The sequence below is a fragment of the Mustela nivalis genome (genome assembly GCF_964662115.1).
Source record: "Mustela nivalis genome assembly, chromosome: 2".
Taxonomy (NCBI): domain Eukaryota; kingdom Metazoa; phylum Chordata; class Mammalia; order Carnivora; family Mustelidae; genus Mustela; species Mustela nivalis.
The window spans coordinates 54,823,737-54,833,821 of record NC_139021.1 but is presented as its reverse complement, the minus strand read 5'-3'; positions in this window follow the sequence as shown (position 1 = coordinate 54,833,821).

Genomic DNA, 10,085 nt, shown 5'->3' with positions numbered 1-10,085 from the left:
GTGCTCTTTCAGGAATTGACATTTACTCTGAAAATAGAATTCTATTTCTTGCTTTCAATGATTCTGCCAAAACCACCATCCATGGACTAATAGGATGCCATATCCACCATTATGCTACTCTAAGAAGTCTTGTTATGACCAAGGAATTCATTTCACATCAAATAGAGTACGTCAATGGGCCCATGCTCATGGAATTCACTGGTCTTATCATGTTCTCCATAAATCTGAGCAGCTTGCTTGATATAAAGGTGGAATACCCTTTAAAATCTCAGATATGTGATAATACCTTATAGCATTGTATACTATACAATACGATTGTAAGGATGCAAGGATGTAGTATATGCTCTAAATCTGTGTTTAATATATGGTCCCATTTCTCTCAGTCAGAAACAAAGGAGGGGAAATAGGAATGGCTTTTCTTACTCTTACTTCTAATGATCTTCTGCAAAACATTTCTTCCTGGTGCCCATGAATTTAGGCTCTGCTGGTCTAGAGGTCTTACTTCTAATGGCAGAAATACTTCCAACAGAAGACACAATAATTCTATTAATGAAAATTTAGGCTGCCACCTGGACACTTTGGTCTTTTAATGTCTCTGAATCAACAGGCAAAGAAAGGAGTTACTGTACTCCCTGGAGTGATTGATCCTGACTATGAAGGGAAAATTCAGTTGCTCTTAAACAAGGAAGTAAAGAGGAGTACATCTGGAATACAAGTGAAGTTCTGTGTTGTGACTGAAGTAAATGGAAAACAATTCAAGCAAGACTCTGGCCTGTACCCTTCAAAATCAAAGATCTGAATCACCTCACTAAGCGAAAAAACCATGATCAGCTGGAGTATTTACTGAGGCCAAAAGGAATACATAGAGGGTAAAGGAAAAAGCAGTTATTAATACCAGCTATGATCACATGACCAGTTGTAAAAACAAGAACAGATCGAGTAGTTGTAATTATGTTTTTTTTTTAATTTGGTCTGCATATATATTAGCCAACTGTTTTATTTTTCTTCTCTCTTCTTATCATCTACTATGTGTTAATAAAATAAGGTTTATTTTTAAGTATTGAAATCATAGAATATTTTGTTCAAAGACTTTGTATTTCTTCTGCAGGTTAGTTTAGTGTTTTTTGGTGTCTGTAGGGCAGTTGCTTTATGGTTAGTGAATCTAATACTTTGCTACTATCTTTATCTGGAAACTGAGTATGATTTAAAGATATGTGTACATACACCTGGGACACAATAGGTGGATTCATTAGGCTTAGTGATGTGTCAACATGGGCATGCTAATCTGCATTCCAAGACTTTCTTTTCTGCTAGGTTTCCAGTTAGGGTAAATTATAGGGGAGTTTCTTCAGTAAAAATAAAAAAATGTAGGGAGAAAGCAGCTACTTAGAGCAAACACACACTTTCTCAAAGTGATTCCATCAAACATTACTCTACATGTTGCTGTAAGAAAACTTTGTAGATGCAATTACAGTTCCAAATTAGTTGATTTTTGAATTAACCGAAAGGGAGATTTTCCAAGTTGGACTTGAATAAATCCAGTATAAACCTTTTAGAAAGGAAATAGGCCCTTCCTGAAATTTAGGGTCTCTGAGGCACAGCTGTGACTGTAATTTCTCTCCCTTGGATCCCCAGGATCTTTCCATCCTAACTGCTTCCTCGTGGACTTGGGTTAACTTAGCTTGCAAACTGGCTTCCTTACAAATCCTTCATGTGGACATGAGAGGAAGGATCAGCTGTCCAAGGCATCTGCATGAGAGCAGTGATGCAAAGAAACAGAGGCAGGGGGGATTCTTTTCTGGCAAGGACATTGGCAACACTGTTTTAGCAGTGCTAGAGCATGAATGTAGGATCAGGGGCCCTCTTCAATGACCGTGTAGACTGCTGCTTCACGAGTCTAGTAGTAATAACAGGGAATCGCTCTGTGCTGTAACTGCTTCTGCACCAGCTTTTTTATTCCTGATCAGTTTCTATCTCAGTACTCCAGAACTCCTAAGACATCTGTGAGCTGCGTGATACACTTTCAACATTTCTCCTTTCTGATTAAAGAAGCCACCAGTTTCTGTTGCTTACGACTAAGAACCCTGCTTGGTATACTTTTCACTTGGACTCAATAACCTGAGATCAGAACTGTTTACTCTGTTTCCCTCCTGTTGTTTCCTAATGTTATCTAAGAAATGCTTCTTGCATGTATCCATAAATATATGAATCCGGGTCTCTCAATTGTTGCCATATTCCCAACCAGTTTGACTTGTCTACTGATACTTTCCTTTTGTTCCTTTTGTTCATTCTTCCGCATTTTATTTTATTTTTTTAGTAGAGTGGTTAAATGTAGTCTCTAAAATCGAACTAAATGGATTTGAATACTGGTTATAATTTTACTGGCTTTGTGACCTTAGGCACAGCACTAAAACTCCATATGGCTTTTTATATTAAAAATTGGCTTGATTCTAGGATCTAACACAAAAGGTACCAGTAATTAAATTTTAATCAGATAATGCAAATAAATGACCTATTTGCTATTTTTGTTGCTGTTTTTACAATCATTTAGAGCACCTGCTAGGTTTTTTTTTGTATTTTTATATTTTCATAATAAAAACTTTATAAGGGAAATTTTATCATGTAATTATACTAAACCAAAATATTTAATATGTTATAATTATCCGTAAAGCAAATTTTGTTTATGTGGTATTTTTAGATTCTAAAAACCAAACTAATTTGTGTAAAATCTGTAAAAAAAGAGACTACTTCCATCCCTTCGTCGAGTAGGATTTCTTTTTTTTTTTTTTTTTTTTTTTTGATTTAAGAGCAGAGTCAGATCATTATATGGAGACACTCAGTAGAGGATTTAATGATATCATTATGTAAGTTTGTCTTCACTACTCTTTTCAGTAGTTGTCCGAAGTTTAAATATTACGTTTATCCACAAAACATTTTGATGGGGAGCAATAAAATAATCCATGCAAACAAATATTACATTGCAGAAAGCCTAAAATTAAGTATGGCCACCGCTTGAAAAAAATGTAATGCAGAAGCATAAAATACGTATGAAATTATGTAAATAGGGTGGAAAAAGCATTCCAACTAAACTTGACTACTAGTTTTCTGAAGGCTTGCCAAACTCCAAATAAAAGCTGCATTGAGTAGAATGTTTAGACATCTGGATACTTTTTCTTTAAATTCCAGGAAAATATTCCGCATTTAGTTTGAAATGTGGCTACCTAAGTCGCTATTTCCACTACAGTCAAAATAGTTATTCTTTGTAATTTCCTGTTTGTCATATTACTTCTTTTCAACCAGCTGATGATCAAAGATACTCACAATATTTTTTTAAACTGTTTTTCCTGCCTAATTTTCTAGTTAGTGTTTTAACAGGCTTGCACTGGCAAGCCAACTTTTCCTTTGACCTATTCAGGCTTTCAATCTTTAGACTTCACTCAGCTGCCAGAGCTATGCAATTTATTAAAATTAAATTGAACACTGCAAAAAATATTAACAAAGTTCAGCAGTTCACCAAATTTAATGTTGAAAATTATTTTTCCAGTCATGTTCATGTTGCAGGAAATTCTTTGAATACTGAATCTATCTTGGGCAATCTATAACAAAACCAGGAAGTAGGCCTTATACTATTATGTGACTTTCTTCTTCAAAATCCTATATGTTAACCTCTGGAAAACTAAATGTGTTTAGTTTAGTTCTGTTACATAAACCACATTTGGTGTCCTTATTATTTCACTAAGAATCTCCCAGTCTGAGCCCTAGCTCAGTCAACATTTACTTAATCACATATTAATAAAATGCAGACAGTTAGGGTGGTATTCGAGACAAGGCTTTACATAGTTAATCCAACTTCTGAATAAAGAAATTGGAATTCACACAAGTTAAACATATGTTCAGTGGAAAATAAAGTGTCTTCACAATGTATTCAATCTACTTCAATGTTATTTCTCACTTACTTCTCAACGACAATCAACATGTGCACTAAAACAACATGGCAGACACAAAAGAATGCTCCATCTGAAAATAGAAATATTTTTTGCTCACCTTTAGAAATTATTCAAGACATGAATTTACAAATTACCTGTGACTGCTGGCACATAAAGGGTGTGTTTATCTTTTTATTGTATCACATAGTGTTTTCTGAGTATATTCTCCTTGAGAAATCTTAAACCCCATACATTGCTTTTTGTCACAATATGTCATCACATGTCATCATCAAAGAATTGAACTCTTCTCTTTTTATTTCTGTTTATGAATATATAAAAACCATAATTCTTTGAGATGTTTATTATTGTAGCAGAGACTAGTTCCACATTTAAAAAGAAATAAGAATATCTATAAATACCCAGACCAGTTTTGGGGTTACTCTTGAGATAGGAATGTATTTCTATAGAATGTGCCTCTTTTAATTTTCTTTAAATTACTTTGTTTTCCATATATAGAAAGAAAATAACTAGAACAAAGAATTTTCATAAACTTTTAATAATCAAAGGATGAGGTTTAATATAGATAGAACTTAGTACTAAATATGTATATATAAGAAACTCTTTAATGAACATTTCATCAGAAGCTTATTATTACCATCATCTCTGAAAATTAAGCTTGCATAGGTAATAACTGACTGTAAGAATGTACCTGAAGATTGGAGATTTTTAAACTAATACACTGAATACTAGTAAAAACTATTTAAACTCATTTAAGTAGGTACCTACTTGTGAAAAAAAATAATAGTGGACTAGATATTGTATAATGTTTAGAGTGTTACTTAAATTTAATCATTCTAAAGTCAAAAGAATGACCATGGTAGCCCAACTTTGATGGGTATTTCTGTCTTCTCTGTGTTACAATTAGTCATACATGTGATTGTGTTCTGTTTAGGGTGTCTCTGTATTCCACTCCATTAAATAAAGTTTTAATAAAACTGAAATTGAAAAAACAAATATGTTTTCTTTGCATAATGCCAATACCAAAATATAGAGGGACCTGTGAAGTAATTAATGGACTGCTTCTTAAATAAATTATTTATGATACCAGCCAATGAAAAGTTTTCAGAGGAGGTATAAGAGAGGAAGGACTTTAAAATGGAGACTCAGGGGCACCTGGGTGGTTCAGTCAGTTAGGAGTTTTACTCTTGGTTTCGCTTAGGTCATGATTTCAGGGTTATGAGATTGAGCCCCAAATTTGGCTCCATGCTCAGTGTAAAGTCAGCCTGAGATTGACTCTCTCTCTCTCTCTCTCTCTCTCTCTGTCCCTCCCCTCCTCTCAAATAAGTTAAAAGAAACAAAAAAAAAAAAAACAAACAAAAAACCTTTAAATAAATAAATAAATAAAATGTAGGCCCAAGTGTATAATGACTGTTCTCAGCATAATACATTAACCTGAGATTAACACTTTATTTATAGATGAGATAGCCATTTTCCATGATTTATTTTAAATAATAAAACATTTAAATATTAATTTCATGGAGTGAAGATGGACTATAATTAGAGAAGGCAGAATAGTTTTATGTTTGTTCAGTCTTAGAATCTTCTAAATTGGAGTTAGGAAAAGAGATGATTATAAAACCAGATAAGTTGTTCACATAAACCAGGAGGTTTTTCAGCTTGTTGTTAGTTTGATGAATTTCTATCACCACAATAGAAATTAAGTTTTCTCTTTCATAAGCTATATTTTTTTTTCTGGAGACATGATTTGGAGCTAGGATGTATTTATCTTGTAACAGAATAATACTAGAGTTAAAACTACTTAGACAATCCAGGTACATTATTTTTTAATTATGTTTAAGGCTATTGGTGAGTTGCCAAGTCAATCAGAACTTGAGGAGCTAAGCTCTTGGAAAATAAAAATGTAGAAAGATGAGAATCTACAGATCACAAGCCAATTTTCTTCTGGCATAATGGCTAATGATTGGCATTACACTGGATCCCAAGAAGTGAAACAAAAGCCTACAAGTAAGAGTCATAGAAGGTTTTAACAAAGGCAGAAAATTTAATAATTATATAAAGCTGGTATAGCAGAAAACAGAGTCAGGGCCATCAAAGCAGCCAAAACATGTTGATTGAAAAATGAAATTCAAAGAAGTGAACTCTATATTCAACAATTTTGCTCCTTGGCATTAGACAAATTCTTAAACTACAACATAAATAGAGGTTAAAAATTGAAGTAAAGGTCCTCTGAAGAGCAGGGTGGAACATTGTACAATCTCAAGAAAAGGGAAAAAATAATTAGTTCAGGAACTGCTAAAAGGGAAGATCCTTAGTAAGCAGCATATCTCATTTGGGATCTCTGGAGAGCTATGTTCTAAGAACCAGGGTAAACCAGAGATGAGTGAAACCTTATAAAAAGTCTAATCCAACTTTTAATCAGATGATTAGTCACTGAATTAAAGTAATTCCAACTAAGTTTATCAGCGCATCAAAGGAAAGAATAAATCCTCTCTGAAGGAAGATCACATCATTAAAAATATTTATCATACATAAAGCATAACATTCAACAAAAAATTACTAGATGTTCTAAGAAACAGACATGCACTGCCCTCTCCACACATATACACACATAAACACAAACACAAACAAGAACAATAAAAAAAAGGTGATAGAAACAGAGTTAGCCGTCATTGAATTCAAAATTGCTATAATAAAAATGTTCAAATACAGATGAAATATTTCACCAAAAAATTAAAACTTATAAAAAAACAATGGGACATTTATAAAGTTAAAAATGAAATTATAAAATTGTGAAAGAATTGGCAGAAGATTGGACATAGCAGAAGAGAAAATTAGTGAAGGGAGCAATAAGTTCACTAATTGAAATTAATATGAAAGTGTCTAGGACAAAGCTCAGAGAGCACAAAGAAAAGCCAATCTTGAAAGGAATGAAGAGCAATGGAGATGATAAAACATGGATCAGCTTAAACAAATGTTGAATATATTATATAGAAATAAAACAACAATGTCTTTGGGATATAAAAGATAGAGTTAAAATAAATGACATACTATGGGGCACCTGGGTGGCTCAGTGGGTTGGGCCTCTGCCTTTGGCTCAGGTCGTGATCCTGGGTCCTGAGATCGAGCCCCGCATTGGGCTCTCTGCTCAGCGGGGAGCCTGCTTACCTCTCTCTCTCTCTGCCTGCCTCTTTGCCTACTTGGGATCTATCTCTCTGTCAAATAAATAAATACAATCTTAAAAAAAAAAAAAAATTTTTTTTAAAAATAAATAAATAAATGACATACTAATATAAAAGAGAGAAAAAAGATATGCAATTAAAATGGTCCAAATACTAACATTGCTTGTAAAGTAGTAGATTATAATATGATAAGGATGCATTTGGTAATCTCCAAAGAAATGTAGAATGATAAAATGATAATTGACAAGTTAATAGAAGTGGAAAATAGGGGGAATGTTGGTGGCTCAGTATGTGAAGTGTGTGCCTTCTGCTCAGTTCAGATACCAGGACCCTAAGATTGAGCCTGAGCCCTACATCAGGTTTCCTGCTCAGCAGGGAGCCTGCTTCTCCCTCTCTCTCTGCCCCCTCCCTCCCCACCCATGTTTTTGCTTGCTCTGCTCTCTCTCTCTGTCACTTTCTCTCAAATAAATAAATAAGTGGAAAGTAGACTAATACAAATATTTTGTGGGAAAATGTGAGATAAATAGGAAAAAATTGATGCAATTTTATGTATTTAATTATAATTATATATACAATTTTTATATTAAATATACATGGATTAAATGTTCTAATTAAGATATCAGCAGAATGGATAAAAATAAATGCTTGTTACAAGACATACACTTTAAATATTAAGAACACAAAAAGGTAAAAATAAAAAATTAAAGAAAAGACATGTATGAAAACACTAATCAAAGGAATCTAGTGTAGTTTAAACCATATTAGACAATATAGACTTAAGGGTATGATACATAATGCCTGATACCTGTTGAAGCAGGTAATAAATCATGGCATTTAGGAAAATATAGCTGGTCTTCTAGCCGTCAAATCAAATTTGTCAGAATTGAACAACACTAAAAAATAACTGGTTAAATTTTAACAAAATCTAATCAGCTTCTGAGCAAAGGTGGTGGTAGATGTGTAGAACATACTATTCAAGAATTGATAGATCAGAAATACTAAGAAATTTAGAAGGATATTCTCATGTTTCTAGGTTCCTAGAACTATGACCTGAATTTTCTAAATAACAAGGTTGCATAAATTGTTAATCCTGTACTAAAATATTTAAGGACACAAATTGTGAAATTAGACCCAGATTTGGAGTCCAGACCACTGCTTGTCTTTGTGGCCTTGCCAAATAAGTTATCCACTGGAAGCCGCAGATAATTTCAGGGACCCAAACTGTCTAGAAAGAAGTTGTAGCCTCTGGGTGGGCATACCCCCTTAGCTGGCTAAAACTTTGCCCTCATGGGGACAGGAGATTCTTGAGGACATGCTGAAGGGATCTTTAAAGTGAGGTGATCATGCAAGGTCTTCCAGGTCTAAGGTACCACTGTCCACTTATAATATGTCAAGTTTTAGTATTTAATGTTTACCATATTTATCATCTCCCTTTCATTTCTTGCAGCCTGAGGACAATTTATGACCCCTTATGAATGATTACACTGGCACTAACAAGGAGTAGATAAAGGTATAGGTGAGTTTCTGAGATGCTAAGAAAATGACTTTTAGTTCTTTAGATGTGCTTCATGCATTGCTGTCATATCATCACTCTAAAAATTTGATTTGATTGTTTAATGCCCTAAGGAAATAATTTCAAAAGTCATATTAATAGCAAAGTCATGCATACCTGTTTGATTCCTGCACTATGATAACCAGGATTCTCACATGCCCTTTACTAGACATTTATGCTCACATTGAGTTTCTCCTAGATTAATCCACGATGATGATAAATTTAAAATTCTGGGAGTTTTTGCACTAAAGAAATATGACACTAACATACATATGATACTAACACAAATAGAAAACATACAAAGAAATATTTTATTCAAATATAAATGAAATGCTAAGGTTACCTTGTCAGTGTCTTTATTTTACCAAAATTTGATTATACAGTCAACGCTTGATTATCTGTGGGCAGCTTTTTATTATTTTAATTAATATGAGCTGTATTTTATCCTCTCTTTCTTTTTAGTATTGTTATTAAATTTTATTGAAATCCCCTGTTGATTTTCCCCCACTTTTATTCATGACCAGGTTTAGGCTTACACTAAAGAAATGCTCTTTATGGTACACTTTAAAAACCAAGTACATAATTCTCTTCCCCCCACTGTCCTCCTCAAACCTCATCAAAGATAGACATAAAGAAACAAATGAAAAACTTAGGGAGAATTCACATTAAGTCTTTGTGGGAGATGATAATGGAGAAACAAAGAATGGGACAAATAAATAGCATAAGGAAACTACATAACTTTTCCCAACTTTTCAGTTCAATCCTTCAAAATGTATTTTACCATAGCATCTAGTGGAGAGCCAGTGTATCTTAGGTATTCAATGTTTTTGTGCTGACCTATATCTATATCATCTATACCTACCTATATCTATAACTATATCCGTGTCTATATCTATATCTGAAATCAAACTTCCAATAGTGTAGCAGGCTTTGTTAGTTTTCATTGCTATTGCTTTAGTTTTTTCCATCAAATTTCAAAAAATTTGTTCTGCTGTAGCAGCCAGTGAACTGAACTGGAGAGATGAGATGATAGTGAAATCCCGAACACAAAAAAGGTGTGTCTGATTGCAATGACAAGGCTGCCTTAGTAGTTTATGATTTAGTGAAATGTAACCTGTGTCTCAAGAATACAAATTATATCTGCTTTGTGATATAGGCATTAGGCAACTCTAAAAGCAATGGAGGAAAATGACCACTAGAACTTTTATTCTCATAAACATCATACAAAGCTACTGTATAACTGGGTCTTAATCTATTTATCACTATCTACCTCTCTCTCTTTGCAAATATATATCCATTTGTATATATTTATGTATATATATATATATATATATATATATATATGAGAAAGAGTAATAAGCACATTAAGAATTAAAAGGGTGAGGCCAATTAAAAGGACCATAGATA